Source organism: Pan troglodytes, chromosome 1 (assembly GCF_028858775.2).
Source record: "Pan troglodytes isolate AG18354 chromosome 1, NHGRI_mPanTro3-v2.0_pri, whole genome shotgun sequence".
NCBI classification, from domain to species: Eukaryota; Metazoa; Chordata; class Mammalia; order Primates; family Hominidae; genus Pan; species Pan troglodytes.
Genome location: NC_072398.2, coordinates 39,410,228 through 39,426,794, shown reverse-complemented (window position 1 = coordinate 39,426,794; position 16,567 = coordinate 39,410,228). Strand labels below are relative to the sequence as shown.

General features: G+C 42.9%; 1 long non-coding RNA gene across 1 annotated transcript in view; it reads right to left on the bottom strand.

Moving 5' to 3' along the window:
* LOC134808234 (uncharacterized) overlaps window positions 1–15,575 on the bottom strand; it is a 39,889-nt gene extending 24,314 nt beyond the window's left edge. Inside the window, exons 1-3 of the long non-coding RNA XR_010150773.1 lie at window positions 15,517–15,575; window positions 2,737–2,816; window positions 1,568–1,652 (exon numbers count right to left, since the gene is read on the bottom strand). This is a non-coding gene — a long non-coding RNA (uncharacterized LOC134808234). The remainder of the gene's footprint in view (window positions 1–1,567; window positions 1,653–2,736; window positions 2,817–15,516) is intronic.
* Window positions 15,576–16,567: the final 992 nt, after the last annotated feature.

The following is a 16,567-nucleotide window of genomic DNA, read 5'->3' as shown; positions in this document are numbered from 1 at the left end:
CTGGCGAAAAGGGAAAACCTGCCCAAACCCAGTTTTTGTTTCAGTAACTTCCTTTGAGACAAAGTCAGGAATCTGAGAGTAAGCACCTGCTAAGGGTGGGACAGGGGCTCTGTCTGGCATGCCTCTCCCATGTTAAGAGCTAACAATAGTAATGGATAAGTCTCCAGGGCAACCAGGACCACTTCCAAGCATTCCTGTCTTGGGCTGCCTCGAGGGCTCCTCTGTCCTTTGGGGAGTACTGATTGATGCCTGATGCCCAGAACTGGCCCACTCTGGCTTCTCTTTGGAGCTGTCTCTGCAGGCGCCTTCTGGCTGCCAGCTCGGTCCTAGCATAAGGGACTTCTTCCTTGGCCTGGGTTTCACCTTCTTGTATCAGGTGGCAGACCAGCTGGTTTCAGTCCCAAATCAGGTCTTCTGACTCCTCCCAGAAACCAACCAACTTCTGAGCAGGAAATCCTGCCCCTCCCCAAAGAGTGGGAAACCGCAAAGGAAGAGAGAGATGAAACAGAAGGAAAAGCAGAGGAGGAGGGAGAGAGAGAGAAGAGAAGAAAAAGAAAAAAGAACATCAATAAAAAGAAGTCAGACTTGTTCGAAATCTTGAGGTAAGACTTTTAAAAATCACATTATATATAATAGTATCACCATTTGTATCAGGGCCTAGTACATAGTAGGTCCTCAAAAAAATCTGCTGTTGAAATAATTAATCTATTGAAATTAACAGGAGGGCTGGGCTAAAGAAAAATTTCAATGTGAAATGCTGGTCAGAAAAAACAAGAAGAAACGCCCGATGAGCTTTCAAATGTGTAGGAGGGATGATATGATAAGATGCAGATGGAACCAGAAGTCTCTTGCTGGCACTGACAGCATTCTGATCATTGTGGGACAGAAAGTCAAGTTGGAACAAAAAAGTTGCAAAGATAGTATAAAAAATGTCTGCATGTTCTTTTGGAATTACAGAAAGACAGCAAGAATTATAGAAATGTTGTAAGCAGTTTTTAAAATCAGCTTTAAACCAATGACAGAGCACAAACACTATGCTGTATCTTGGGAAGTACTTAAATGTGCTGATACCTGCATGTTGCAGCCAAACATCAGCTAGTTTAATGTTATTAACATTTAGATCTAGAGTGTTGAAAAGGCTCATTTTATTTCCAGAAGTCTTGTTCAGTGGACCAAGGGAGGCCTAAACGTGTCCATCAAAATTCTTCATGTGCTATTCATCTATCCTTTAATCCTAGTCCAGCTGGGCTGCTCAGAATACTGACCCTCTGAGCCCTAAACGGGCCTTTTCAGAGAAAATCCCAACACTTGTTTCAGGTCAAGGAACTAGAGAAACCTGACAGGAAAGGGAAATACCATTCCCCACCCTCACCATTTACCCAAACCTTCACTTGCCATCAATAGACCATATCATCCAGAGGGTTGTGGTTTAGTGATCCACTCACTTTGGAGAGATTAAAATAGCTGGATGCATGCTTCAGAAAACACCTACAGACGACGATGATGTGTTTTCACAACAGTTGGCTTTTAAGAGTCCAACTCCTCTGACTTTTCCAACAGAGCTTACCAGTATCAGAGGGACACAACTGAAGTGTTTCCTTCAGAGCCAGTGTTTCTCTTTGGGGTTTGTGTGAGTTCATCAGAGTCGGAAGCTGAAAGGAGGGTGGGAAAGGTAAGGAGAGATGAAACAATCTCACTTCTGCTGGCTTGCCAAGGTTTGAAAGGAACTGCCTCCCTGTCATTAGGATGATATGAAAATAAAATCTGAAAATCCTAGCTCTTTCTTTATACTAATTTGAGTACAGCTAAAAGTTCCCTGCATCCAATTTCTGAGCTAGAACAAATATTAAAGGTAATCTAATTTATTTCTCCTTGTTTGCCAGATGAGGGAATTGAAGCCAAGACAAGGGAAGGGCCTTGCCCAAAGTCACATGTATTGTCAGTGATGGGAGGGAGATTGGAACTCAGTTCTCCCAGAGTCCCACCCAGGAGCCTTTTAAGAAATCATGAAAACTTTACAGGAAGGTACCCCAGATGTCCGAGAGCTCATAAACACCGCAGCTGCTGACTAAATACAACATTCAGTTAAAAGATGCTCAAGTAATCTTTCCCTGGCAGAAATAGAAAGAAGAAAAAGATTTCCCCAATAGTTTAGTTTTTCCAGAATCTTTTTTATAACTGTTAGGAGACTAGGGAGGAGAAAGATTTAAGGCAGATTTGTCATGAGAGAACTAGAATATTTTACATTCCTACCATTGGATCAGCATTTTACATGTCTCATTTCTTTATGTAATCTTCATATTATCCTCATTTTACAAATAACATTGTTTTAACTTTGCTCAAATTCACAGAGGGAATAAGATATTATGATTTCTGGAGCTCTTGTTGGTAAGCCCAGGATCAGGCTCTGGAGGGACATGGCTAGTTCAGTGACTGTTCCAGCCTTACTCAGGCCCCTCCCCAACACAGACCCTTGCTCTAGCCATTCAGGCTACCTGAGTTGCCTCCAAAATGCCATGCTTTCTAGACTTCTTGCCTGAATACATGCAGTTACCTCTGCTTGAGATGCCTTTCTCCAACATCCTCATAACTTGTACTTAGCCTTCAAAACTGAGCTCCAGGACCACCTCCCAGAGCCCTTTCCTGCTGCCATGGCCTGTCCCTTCTCTACTTCAATAGCCCTCTACACACATTCCTATTATAGTATACATCACGCTATGGTGAGCTCTGACTTACTTGCCAACTTTCCTTGTGCTTGACTTCAAACTCCTTGAAAGCAGACACCACATATTAGTGAGGCTTTGTATTCCCAGCGCCTAGCACAATTCCAGAGATGTATTAGTACTCAATAAGTATTTTTTTAAATGGACGAACAAATGAAATATTTCCCCTCCTTTTCTTCGAATAAAACCATGCAATAAAAAGTCTTGTTTCCATGCTCTTGACTCTTCAGTAACTTGGGGGTAAGTAGAAGATATCACTACTATAAGCTTCCTCTCCTTTCAAGCCTGACAAGCCACTCAGAAATAGCTATCTAGGGTTAAACTTGGCACTCTGAACAGACATTAATTTCTGCATCCTGACAAAATGCTTTGATGACAGTAGAAGAATTTATATGCCATAAGCCACAAGGACAAAAAGACTGGGAACATGGGAACAACAGAGATAACAACAGTTAAGGAATGTCAACACTCTTGGAAGATGGAAAGTGGATGGATGAGTAATAAGTGACTTAGCAAACCCAAGACTGCTGGAGTCTGAGGGCTCATGATGGGAAGCCTCAGGAGTTGGAGGAACAGGTGGGGGTAAACATAGCAGAAGACCCTTGGCCTCTACAGCTACTCCAGCTGGAGAAGGAAAGTTTATTTTCTGGAGAAACTTAGCAAAGACACACCAGGCTCTGGGACATCAGACACAGCAGAGGGTGGGGTTAGGCATGGAGCTGGAAATAGCGAGATTAGAGAAAGACTCCATACTGAAAGATGAGATTCCCCAGCCCATTTTACTGGCTCAGCTCCCAGAACACAAACAGCCTAGCTCTACCCCTCTCCACCCACCCTACCCCAGCTTACACTAAGCAGAAGAATTAAGGATTCTTCCCTGTAGAAAGGACTCAACCAAAGAGACAAACACTACAGACATTGATGTGTGGTTCCTCCAGTGAAACCGCCAGGGGCCTTCTGGATTATCCTACAGTGAAGTCCAAAAATTGACAAGCCCTGCCCTCACACACAAAGCTTCCAACAGCCAAGGAAGAGACTACAAAGATCACCAGGTGATATAGTTTGGATATTTGTCCCCTCCAAGTTGCATGTTGAAATTTAATCCCCAAGATTGGAAGTGGGGCCTGATGTGAGGTGTTTGAGTCATGGGGGTGAATCCCTCATGAATGACTTGGTGCCATGCTCATAGTAATGAGTGAATTCTTACTCTATGAGTTCCTGCAAGAACTGGTTGTTCAAAGAGCTTGGCCCCTCCCACCCCTCTCTTGCCATGTGATGTCTGCTCCTTTTGGACTTCTGCCATGAGTGGAAGCAGTCTAAGGCCCTCACCAGGTGGAGATGTCGGCACCATGCTTCTTCTGCAGGCTGCAAAACCATAAGCCAAACAGATCCCTTTTCTTTAAAAACTACTCAGCTTCAGGGGTTCCTTTACAGTAACACAAACAGACTAAGACACCGGGCATGGGACAAAAGCCTTAGATACTGGAGACCTCAAGAGAGGAAATCTAGAAAGCCAAAGAAATAATTATCAGTAACGGCCACAGCAACATCAATATCCCCCAGAGATAAGGGAAGATATTTCATGAATTATGATCAAGAAGCCAATTTTTGGCTGAAAATAAACTTTCTTCTCCAGCAGTGGCTCATGCCTATAATCCCAGCAGTTTGGAAGACTGAAGTGGGAGGATCACCTGAACCCAGGAGTTCAAGACCAGCCAGGGCAACATAGAGAGACCCCAGTCTCAACAAATAAAAAAATTAGCAGAGCATAGTGGTGCATGCCAAGCTACTTAGGAGGCTGACATGAGAGGATTGCTTGCACATAGGAGGTTGAGGCTGCAATAAGCTGTGATGGCGCCACTGCGCTCCAGCCTGGGCAACAGAGTGAGACCCTGTCTCAAAAAATAATAATAATAAGATAAAATGAAGAACCAATTTTTAAGTATGGAGAAGAAAAAAGAGCTCTTTAAATGAAAACGCAACTGGACATTTAAAAATTAAAATGAAGGGCCAGGAGCGGTGGCTCATGCCTGTAATCCCAGCAATTTGGGAGGCCAAGGTGAGCGGATTACCTGAGGTCAGGAGTTCAAGACCAACCTGGCCAACATAGTGAAACCCCATCTCTACTAAAAATACAAAAATTAGCCAAGCATGGTGGTGCATACCTGTAATCCCATCTACTCAGGAGGCTGAGGCAGGAGAACCGCTTGAACCTGGAAGGCAGAGGTTGCAGGGAGCCAAGATCGCACCATTGCACTCCAGCCTGAGCGACAAGCGTGGAATTCTGTCTCAAAAAAATTAATTAATTAATTAAAATTAAACTTAAGCATTGGAAGATAAAATTGAGGAAATCTTCCAAAAAATAGGATGAAATGGAAAGAGATTAAAAAAATAAGACATAGAAAGATAAGAAACTTAAAAGATCAGCTCAGGAGCTCTGATATCTTCTATTAAGAAGTCCAAAAAGAAAGCACAGAGCAAATGAAAGAGAATAAAATAATCAAAAAAATTTCTCTAAAATTTACCAAAATACAAGATTTGAATTTCCATATTCAGTGGACCCAGTGGGTGCCCAACACAATGAACCACAAAAACAAAACTCATCAAAGCATATTATTGGAAATGTTAGAACCCCAGGAATAAAAGGACCCCAAAAGTCCTGGAGAAAGAAAAATAGTTCACAAACCAAGGGTCAGAAATCTGAACAGCAGTTGGACCTCTCAGTGTCAACACTGGAAGCTAGAAACTGAAAGGCAAGACAGCAACATCTTCCAATTCTCAGAGAAAACTTACCTAGAAATCCTTATCCAGCCAAAAAACAATCAAGGAGAAGGTAATACAAGGACAAGCGGATGGGGCTGACCAGAACTGTCACACTGTCCTTTATTTGGCCGGGGTCTGATGGATTAATGCCCTCTTAAAGATGTTAAAAATGTGAAACATCACTCCTGCATACAAGGTCTCAAAACATTTCCTTATCATAATGAGGAAGTAAATCAAGAAAGAGAAAAACAGGAGTTCCCATTCCCAAAGGAAAGTCCCCAGATTCAGGGAACAGGAGGACTAAAGGCTTCAGTAAAATGTCTCCAAGAAAAAAATAAAGGAGCTCATAGATTACTCAATTAATTTGACCTATTTATTTGAATTTTATATCTCTTGTCAGAGGGTTTGAAGGACATGTACAACTAAGAAAGCAAACAAATCAAAATGAAGTGATTATTAACTCCCAGGAATTCAATGAAGACTAGAAGAAAAGAAATGCATCATAGTATACTATATTGTTCAGCTGTAAACAATTAATCATAATATACAAACACTATTGATTTAATTAAAATTGTGTTATTATAATATTAGGAATCTAGAAAAAAGGGAATGGGTGTTTGCGTGTTGTAAAAACGCAAAATCCCAGTAATCCTTAGCAGGAAATGAATAAGTAATTTCCAAAATTGCAAAATCAAATAGCAGTAAAAGCACATCGTTTACAAATGTGGAGTTGGTTTTCAGGGGAAAATAAATTAAGATTTAAAAGCGATTTGTCTGTCAGTGGGACCAGGGCTGAGAAAGGAAAGAGCAAGGATTGTTGTCACTAGATGTAAACCTTTTGTACCAGGTGACTTTTTAAGCCCTCCTCATGTATTATATTAATAAATGTAAAAACTAGTTTATTTAAAAAAAAAAAAAAGGAAATGGCTCAGTCATAACACAGCAGTCTCCCAGGGAATACATTCTACCAACCAGTCAGCATGTTGATGTCTGGAGCCATTAAGTCTCTAACAAGCTAAAGTTAAAAGTATTTACCTAATTACCCAAAGTAGAAGTTCGGACCGGTGTGTCTACAGGTTACTTTAGAATCACCTGGGGACTGTCAAAGAAAACCAGAGCTAGAGAGCAGTTAAAGTGGTAAAAACAGGTTTTAATCGGGACTATTGCAATGGAGGAAAAGAGATCTCAGTAAAGAACTGGACTCAATTCCAAATACACCATGGGAAGTGAGTGATAATTTACACTTAAAGAGCAGGATGGTGACTGGTGGGATGGAAAATTACTAAGAGGAAACATCAGGGTTGGGGTAAGGAGGGTTCTGGCTGAAAGGAAACAGGATTATTTCTGAAGACAGGCCAGGGTGGTCAGGCACCCCCTGGGGGATGATGGCAAATGAAAAAACCAATTAGAGATCAAGGAATCGGGTATTAAAATGGGGGGAGGGTGGGGGCTCGGTTCTTGCTAAATTGACTTAGCAGGATTCTTTGTAAAACTGGATTTTACAAGGAAGTGCCCAGATGGGCCTAGAAGGTTCAGGAGCCTGACTAAAGTTTGGCCAGAAAAATCTTTGTCAGGAACTTTGCAAAAAATCCAGATTCCTAGGTCCCACCCTTAATAAGCCAGACTCAACAGGACTTGGTGGGGTCTAAGGATCTGCCCTTAGTTCCCCCAGATGATTCATGGAGGTTTGGGAATCACTGGACTAGAGTGGAAATCAGGAGTGTGTGTTAGGAGGAGCAAGGGAATCAGTTTACATGTATTTTATGTGTGTGTAACTATTTCTGTATATTTAAGTCTCTCTCCCTCTCTCCCTCTTTCATTCTCTTTTATTTTCAGTTAACCCATAAATCCCTCTGGACTGCTGACGGCATTGCCAGAAATTAAGTAGCCATCCGAGCTGTCTCTCCCAATCCTGGGGCTCCCTCTGCTGGCAGAAGCATGTTAAAATTCTTAGCATCCTAAATCTAGAAATTCTCGTTCAGTTCCCTATTAGGTCAGTTTTTTGAGACTGTTGCCAAACCCTCAAATTTCATGAATCCTCCCATCAGATATAAAATACAAAGTGAAGCCTGGGAAAACTTTCTTGCCTTAAATTTGTGAATATATAAAGATTAGGAGGGAGCAGGACAAGGCAGAAATGAAAATGAAAGGTATATGCTGTGGTCAATACTGAGGAAGAGGAGACATTTGAGAATTTAAGTTCCCACCTTCTTCTTCCTGGCCCTCCCCCAGGAGATATGAATAGAGGGGGAAGCTGCATTTAGCTGCTTTCCAAAAAATGCAAAGAAGGAAACAAGTTAGACTAAAATTAAGCTCACTGAATTTGGAAGCAGAAGGCAAGGATTCAATATCCACCCGTCCTCTACTTCCTTGATTCTCAAAAGAAGTGGTCTCCTTTTCCAGAGCCATGTGCCATATCATCTGGAGTATGACTCCATAAATCATATCCTTCCAGTGATCTTGTTTTTAGATTCTACTGGATCTTTCCCACAAACAGAAAGGATGCTCAGCCCAGCACACTGTCTGGCACAAATGCTCAATGCATTTGAGCATTCGAATGAAAGTTTCACTCATTTCTGTCCCCCAAATCAAAACCCTCTTTCGGATCTCCATGCTTCTCAAGTGCCTCAAAATTGTGGACCAGTAAACATTGCATTCCCTCAGGTACTTCACTCTTCAACTCACAGCATTTCCACTTTAGCTCCTCTGGAACTCTCAGGCAAAGATCTCCAGTGATTCCTTTATGCCAGACCCTCTGTATTCTTGGCACTTCTCACCTTCCTTGACCTCTCCCATCTCACTGAGACCTGTTCCCTTGGGTTCTGTGCTCTCTGTCCTCCTGCTCCCAGCTCACCGTTGTTCTCCTTTGCTGGCCCTCCCCTTCCGCCCAACCCTCAAACATGAGTGTAAGATTTCCCTCTTAGCCTTCACTCTGTCCCTGGTGGCTTCATCTACTCCTGTGGTTGCAACATTAACTTCCATGATTTAATTCTCCCAATTCTATATCTTTAACCTGGACCTTTCTTCTGAGTTCCAAATACCTACCAGACATCTGTATTCGGATGTATAAGAATCAGTTCATCCATTAAACACTCAAAAAATGCTTACTGAGCACCTACCCTGTGCCAAGCACCTTACTAACACTGGAGATGAAGGGGCAAGCAAGGTGGAAATGGTCTCTGCCTTCCCAGAACTATCTAATGGGAAAGGCAGACAGTGAACGGCTAGGAGTAAAAAGTGATGAGTGCAATGATTAGAGAAATGCCTAGGGTTCAGAGAGCACTTTGTCTGGTCCCCAGCATTCCCTGAAGGTGTGACTTTGAAGAGCAGTACCTGAATGATAAGGAATTGGGGCAAGGGGAGGTTCCTGGGGAAGAATTTCAAAAATTATGAAGAACTTGTAAAGCTGTAATAGGTAGTTTGGACTTTATCCTAAAGACAATAAGGAGCCACTGAATCTTCTGAAGCAGAGAAATGTGCTGATCAGTTGTGGTGTGAAGAACTGGATGGATTAGAGCCCAAGGGGAACTTCACAGTGCTGGGATATTCATGTCTTAAGTTGGATGGTGAGCCACGAGGCTTTGTTTCATACTTATGCTTTATACATTATTCATGTTTTCCTATATTCTTTTGTGAATATCAAATATTTCACAAGCTTGTTTTAAAAATTAATAGATTGGGGAAGGTGAGGTGGCCAGAGAAATGTGAGGAGGTCACTAAAGCAGAAAACAGTGGTGGCCTGAGTTAGGATATGGCCTGGCTCTGTGTCCCCACCCAAATCTCATCTCAAATTGTAATCCCCAGGTGTTGAGTAGGGAAGGACCTGGTGGGAGGTGACTGGATTATGGGGGTTCCCCCATAATCTCATCTGTTCTCGTGATAGTGAGTGAGTTCTCATGAGATGTGATGGTTTAAGTGTTTGGCTCTTCCCCCCTTTGCTCTGTCTCTCTCCTGCCACCATGTAAGATGTGCCTTGCTTCCCCTTAGCCTTCCACCATGATTGTAAGTTTCCTGAAGCCTCCCTGGCCATGCAGAACTATGAGTCAATTAAACTTCTTTTTTTATATAAATTACCCAGTCTCAGGTATTTCTTCATAGCAGTGTGAAAGTGGACTAACACAGATGGTCACAAAGGGTGAAGATTTGGAGATGGTTCTAGAGATACTTAGGAGGTAGAATCGACTGTACTTGGTGATTAATGGAATGTGGAGAGGGAGGAATAAAGAACTCCTAAGTTTCTGGATTACTAATTAGATGGATGGTGAAGCCATTGATTGAAATAGAGATCAATGGGAAATGGTGAGTAAAAATAACAAAGTCATTGGAGAACAGTTTGGCAGTTTCTTAAAAAATTAAACATGGCTGGGTGTGGTGGCTCACACCTGTAATCCCAGCACTTCGGGAGGCTGAGGCAGGCAGATCATGAGGTCAAGAGATCGAACCATCCTGGACAACATAGTGAAACCCTGTCTGTAATAAAAATACAAAAATTAGCTGGGTGTGGTGGTGCACCCTGTAGTCCCAGCTACTCAGGAGGCTGAGGCAGAAGAATCGCTTGAACCTGGGAGGTGGAGATTGTGGTGAGCCAAGATCATGCCACTGCACTCTAGCCTGGCCACAGAGCGAGACTCCGTCTCAAAAAAAAAAAAAAAAAGTTAAACATAAATTTACCATATGACCCAGCAATGCCACTCTTGGGCATGTACCCAAGAGAAATAAAAACATACGTTCACACAAAAATTTTCATACCAATGTTCATTGCAGCACCGTCCATAATAGCAAAAAAAAGGGGGAAATTCCAAATGTCTGTGAACTGGTGAATGGATCAACAAAATGTGGTACATCCATACAATGGAATATGATTTGTCAATAAATGACACATGTTACAATATGGAAGAATCTCAAAAACATGTTAAGTGAAAAAAGTCAGACAAAAGATTACATGTTGTGTAGTTCTACTAATATAAAATGTCCAGGGCAGGCAAGTCTATACATGGAAATAAAATTACTTGTTGCCTGGGGCTGGGGGTGGAAACAGGGAGTGACTGTAAATGGGCACAAGAAATCTTTTTGGGAGATGGAAATGTTCTAAATTAGATTGCAGTAATGATTTCTCAACTCTGCAAATTTATTAAAAATCATTGAATTGTACACTTAAAATGAGATAATTTGCTAGTATATAAATTGCACTGCAATAAAGCCGTTAAAAAATAATCATGTCAGTTTCAGCATGATGAATTTGAGATGTTTAGGAGGCCCTCAGAAGGAGAGGGTTTGGGTAAGCAGGTGGTTATACTACCTGAAGCTTAGGAGAAATTGCTGCACAGGAAATAGAGACTTTTAAGACTCATCCATCAACACAAAGGTTGTAATTATAACCATGAGAGAGAAGGGAATTACGCAGGGAATACAGAAAAAAAATGAGAACCGAATCAAGGCCAACTCCAACATTCAAGGAATCCAGAAGAAAAGATAAGCCTATAAAGAAAACTGAGAAGCAGTGAGAGAAACAGAAAGAAAAGCCTGGTGACTATGAATTGACAGAAGCCAAGGGAGGAGGATATTTGGGGAGGTTAAAGTGGCAAGTGATACTTAATGAGAAGGATCAAAGAGAAGAAAAGCATGGTAGAAAAATCCAGCTGGTTATAGGGGAGCCCAATAACATTGCTGGGCATAGCTCCAGGGGCTGCAAGCCCTCAGGGTCAAGGCCATACCCAGCACAGCCTGGCAGGGAGAGTGAAGTGCTGATGGAGGGTGTGAAGCTGGATTGAAGAGCTGAAAGAGTGCAGAAGATTCAGAATTTTTTGCATAAGGCAATGAGGGGATACAAAGAGCCAGTGGATAGAGTTCTGGGATGGGGATGAAGAAGCCACAGAGGGCAAAGCCTTCATAACTTGAGAACAAACGGCCAGAACTACAGACTCCAACAGTGGGCATTCATGGCCCTCAAAGATGTGCCTCTGCTTGCTTCTCCAGGCTTCTTACTGTGTAACCCCACCTTGTAAAATTCAGTTATCCAGCCATATGGAACTGTTCATAGTTTCCCAAACATGACTTTCTCTTTCACACCTCTTTCTATTTTCCCACACAGCTTCCTGTGCAAAGAATGTTCTACAAACTAGCCCTCCCCTCTCCCCACACACTCCTGAACCCAACTCAATGCTCACTGTTATCATTCTTCATTTCCTGGAACATTCCTGCTCATATTTCAACATGGATCAAAATGAACAACTTCCTGGAAGCAGCTCCTGCTGGCCTGTCCCACATGTAGAATGGGCTACTCCCTTCATTATGCCCCTACTGTAGACTTCCATTAGTGCACTGGTAATGTCTTACACATTTCATTTATTTCCACGTCTTCTTCTTCTAGGGCATGGAGAGCATTTCAATGGTTTTTTTATTCATAGTACCTGACCAACAGTAAATACCTAACTAAATAAATGTTAGTAGATGATTCCTCCACCCAGCTACCATGTGGTATGTACCTCTTTTGCCTTTTTGGGCTGTTTGTGGCCAGGATGCTGGGCTCCACTTTGGTAAAGGTAGACCAGATGGCTATCAGTAGCCATGGTCCAGAATGTTTTGTCCACACCTGAGACCATTTCTCAGGTTCTTAAAGCCCGCTGCCACTTCTAAGCTTTTCAAATTAAACACAATTCACCCAGTTAAATCAAATTTCAGATAAACAATGAATGATTAACGGTTTTGTTTTTTCCTTTTTTTTTTTTTTTTTTGAGATGGGGGTCTTGCTATGTTTCCCAAGCTGATCTCAAACTCCTAGCCACAAGTGATCCTCTCTTTGGCCTCCCCAGTGACTGGGATTACAGCCAAGAGCCACCAAACCTGGCTTGAATCATGTTTTAGTGTAAGTACGTTCCTTTCAAGACATCTTTCCTTCAATAGTTTAGGAATAGTTCTTTCAACAGTTTATCCCATTTTGATAGGTAGACAGCTTAGATAGAGGATAGGTAGATAAGATAGATAGATTAGATAGATGATAGATAGATAGATAGATAGATAGATAGATAGATAGATAGGAAGGACAGACAGACAGGCATCCTTAAAATAACTATTTGTCATTTATCTGAAATTCAGATTTAACTGGGCATTCTGTATTTCTATTTGCTAAATCTGGCAACCCTATGTCCCACCAGGGGCAAGTGACTTCCTTCTAATGCTGACATCCCTGGAACCTTGAGATGCCCACCTGGCTGGGGCTGTGGTGTCACCCTAGCGTGCTTCCTGAAAGTTGGGCTGGCCAACCAAGAAAAAACACAAGATGGGCCAAAGCCCTGTGGTGGTCATGCTGAGGTCAGTCCTCTCAGCTGTGTGGGGCTCTCCCACTGCTCCCCATGCTGCCAATGTTTCAACAGACCTTCCATTGAATAACTTTGTTTAGTTCTTACATGGCCCCCTCTCTCTTCTATGCTCAGATGTGAATCCACAGGAGCTAGGCAAGAGAGAAAACCTGAAAAACTACAACTACAACATGCTTAGAACTGTCTACTTAGATCATGCCCTTAAAACATAAAAACAACAGAATTTTTTTGATTATAAAAAGAACTCTTTGCATCTCCATCTCCACTGGGGGCAGGGATCAGACCATGCTCGTGACCTCGTGAGGGTCTCTTCTTTCCTAGAAGGCCCTTGGCTCTCCCAGGCAAATAGATTCCAGGTATTCTACCCTCTCAGTCCCCTACCACAAGCTACACGTGCCAGGCAGTAACAGGAAAGCACACAGAGGGCAATTTATCCCATGCCTACTTCATTCTCCCAGATCCACGATTCCGTTAGCTAAAAAATAGAATAAATCTGTCCATTGAGATTGACATGAAGGATTGACAAATGAGAACTTCTCCCCTCGTTAGACACACACATGAGGGAGGAGAACAGGAGGAAGGGAAGGAGGAGGGAGTCTGTTACTGGACAAAATCGCATGAAATGATAGTTCTTTCTATAGACAGGAAAAGATCTTGGCAGCTGTGAGTTCCTAAAATCAGATCTGAGGAACTGGGGTGAGAATGGGGGTGGGGGTGGCAAGAAAGGGAGAATCTTATGTGTTATTGTATTAGTTCGTTTTCACACTGCTGATAAAGACATACCTGAAACTGGGAACAAAAGAGGTTTAGCTGGATTACAGTTCCACTTGGCTGGGGAGGCCTCAGAATCATGGTGGTAGGCAAAAGGCACTTCTTACATGGCAGCAGTAAGAGTAAAATGAGAAAGAAGCAAAAGCAGAAACCCCTGATAAACCCATCAGATCAAGAGAGTAGCAGGGGAAAGACCGGCCCCCATGATTCAATTACCTCCCCCAGGTACCTCCCCCAACACGTGGGAATTCTGGGAGACACAATTCAAGCTGAGATTTGGGTGAGGACACAGTCAAACCATATCATTCCACCCCTGGCCCCTCCAAATCTCATGTCCTCACATTTCAAAACCAATCATGCCTTCCCAACAGTCCCCCAAAGTTTTAACTCATTTCAGCATTAACCCAAAAGTCCACAGTCTAAAAGTCTCATCGGAGACAAGGCAAGTCCCTTCCGCCTATCAGCCTGTAAAATCAAAAGCAAGCTAGTTACTTCCTAGATACAATAGGGGTACAGGTATTGGGTAAATACAGCCATTCCAAATGGGAGAAATTGGCCAAAACAAAGGGGTTACAGGGCCCATGCAAGTCTAAAATCCAAAGGGGCAGTCAAACTTTAAAGCTCCAAAATGATCTCCTTTGAATCCAGGTTACACTGATGCAAAAGGTGGGTTCCCATGGTCTTGGGCAGATCCGCCCCTGTGGCTTTGCAGGGTACAGCCTCCATCCTGGCTGCTTTCATGGGCTGGTATTGAGTGTCTGCAGCTTTCCAAGCAGATGGCACAAACTGCCAGTGGATCTACCATTCTGGGGTCTGGAGGACATTGGCCTTCCTCTCACAGCTCCACTAGGCAGTGCCCCAGTAGGGACTCTGTGTTGGGTCTCCAACCCGACATTTCCCTTCCACACTGCCCTAGCAGAAGTTCTCCATGAGGGCCCTGCCCTGCAGAAAACTTTTGCTTGGGCATCCAGGCATTTCCATACATCTTCTGAAATCTAGGCAGAGGTTCCCAAACCTCAATTCTTGATTTCTGTGCACCATGTGGAAGGCTCAACACCACGCGGAAGCTTCCAAGGCTTGGGGCTTCCACCCTCTGAAGCAAAAGCCTGAGCTCTAGGCTAGCTCCTTTCAGGCTCCTTTCAGCTGGGACACAGGGCACCAAGTCCCTAGCCTGCGCATAGCACAGGGACCCTGGGCCCACCCATGAAACCACTTTTTCCTCCTGGGCTCCAGGCCTGTGATGGGAGGGGCTGCCATGAAGGTCTCTGACATGGCCTGGAGACATTTTCCTCATGGTTTTGGGGATTAACATTTGGCTGCTTGCTACGTATGCAAATTTCTGCAGCTGGCTTGAATTTCTCCTCAAAAAATGTGTTTTTCTTTTTTACATCATCAGGCTGCAAATTTTCTGAACTTTTATGCTAGTTTTCCCTTTTAACATGGAATGCTTTTAACAGAACCCAAGTCACCTCTTGAATGCTTTGCTGCTTAGAAATTTCTTCTGCCAGATACCCTAAAAAACCTCTCTCAAGTTCAAAGTTCCACAAATCTCTAGGGCAGGGGCAAATGCCAACAGTCTCTTTGCTAACACATAACAACAGTTACCTCTGCTCCAGTTCCCAACAAGTTCCTCATCTCTATCTGAGATTACCTTAGTCTGGACCTTATTGTTCATATCACTATCAGCATTTTTGTCAAAGCTATTCAACAAGCCTCTAGGAGGTTCTAAACTTTCCCACATTTTCCTGTCTTCTTCTGAGCCCTCCAAACTGTTCCAACCTCTGCCTGTTACCCAGTTCCAAAGTCACTTCCACATTTTCAGATATCTTTTCAGCAACAGCCCACACTACCGGTACCAATTTACCGTATTAGTTCATTTTAACACTGCTGATAAAGACATACCCGAAACCAGGAACAAAGAGAGGTTTAATTGGACTTACAGTTCCACATGGCTGGGGAGGCCTCAGAATCATGGCGGGAGGTGAAAGGCACTTCTTACATGGCAGTAGCAAGAGAAAAATGAGGAAGAAGCAAAAGTGGAAACCCCTGATAAACCCATCAGATCTCGTGAGACTTATTCACTATCAAGAGAATAGCACAGGAAAGACCAGCCTCCATGATTCAATTACCTCCCCCTGGGTCCCTCTCACAACATGTGGAAATTGTGGGAGATATAATTCAAGTTGAGATGTGGGTGGGGACACAGCCAGACCCTATCAATTCTCATATAATGCTAAGATCCTCTCCTGTTTCAACGTTGCAGTGTTATTCTCCCAGGAAAGGCAGAACCTCTGAACACAGTGTTTACCTACTTTTTACTCTGAGGTTTGCCCAACAAGATTTCATTTTCAAATGGGAGCACTTGCTTAACAAAGCTACTAAATAGTCATGAAAAGCACTACAGCTGCCACCTTCTAAATGACAGGTGTTTCTTTCATGATCAACGTTTTATGCCAAATGCAAGGAACTTCCCCTCTGGCTGCCCCTCCTCACATTTTTGCCATCTCCTATCAGTCTCCCCAGATCTGGCCCATCCTTCACAGTCCCATTCTTGTTCATTCAGCCCCTATGTTCTTCTCACTCTGTTGCTTGTGCTTGATTCCATTTATTCTGGTGGGAATGATCAAATCAGAGAGAATTCCTGGCTGGGCTCTAATACTCACCTCCAGCAGTGAAAAGCCCATTCTGTGCAGGTAGGCTCCAGGTATCCACTGATAGCCTGCTCTGGAATGGGAATGGTCAGTGTATTACAAAGGAGGGTGCAAGGAGTGGAGTGAACTGTTCACTGTTTTTCTATGGAACTTTAATTCAATCAGGGAATACTTGAAACAAATGCTAGCTGAAACAGTTGTATTTCATTTTGTCTTTATTATTTTTTAAAACTTTGTTGACAACCCCAGAAAGAAGATTTGGGGGATGGGATTGATCTGTTCTGACCGGAATGCTGAATCCCAGTGATTTCCCCAGATTAAACCAGGCTCCAGGAAGACA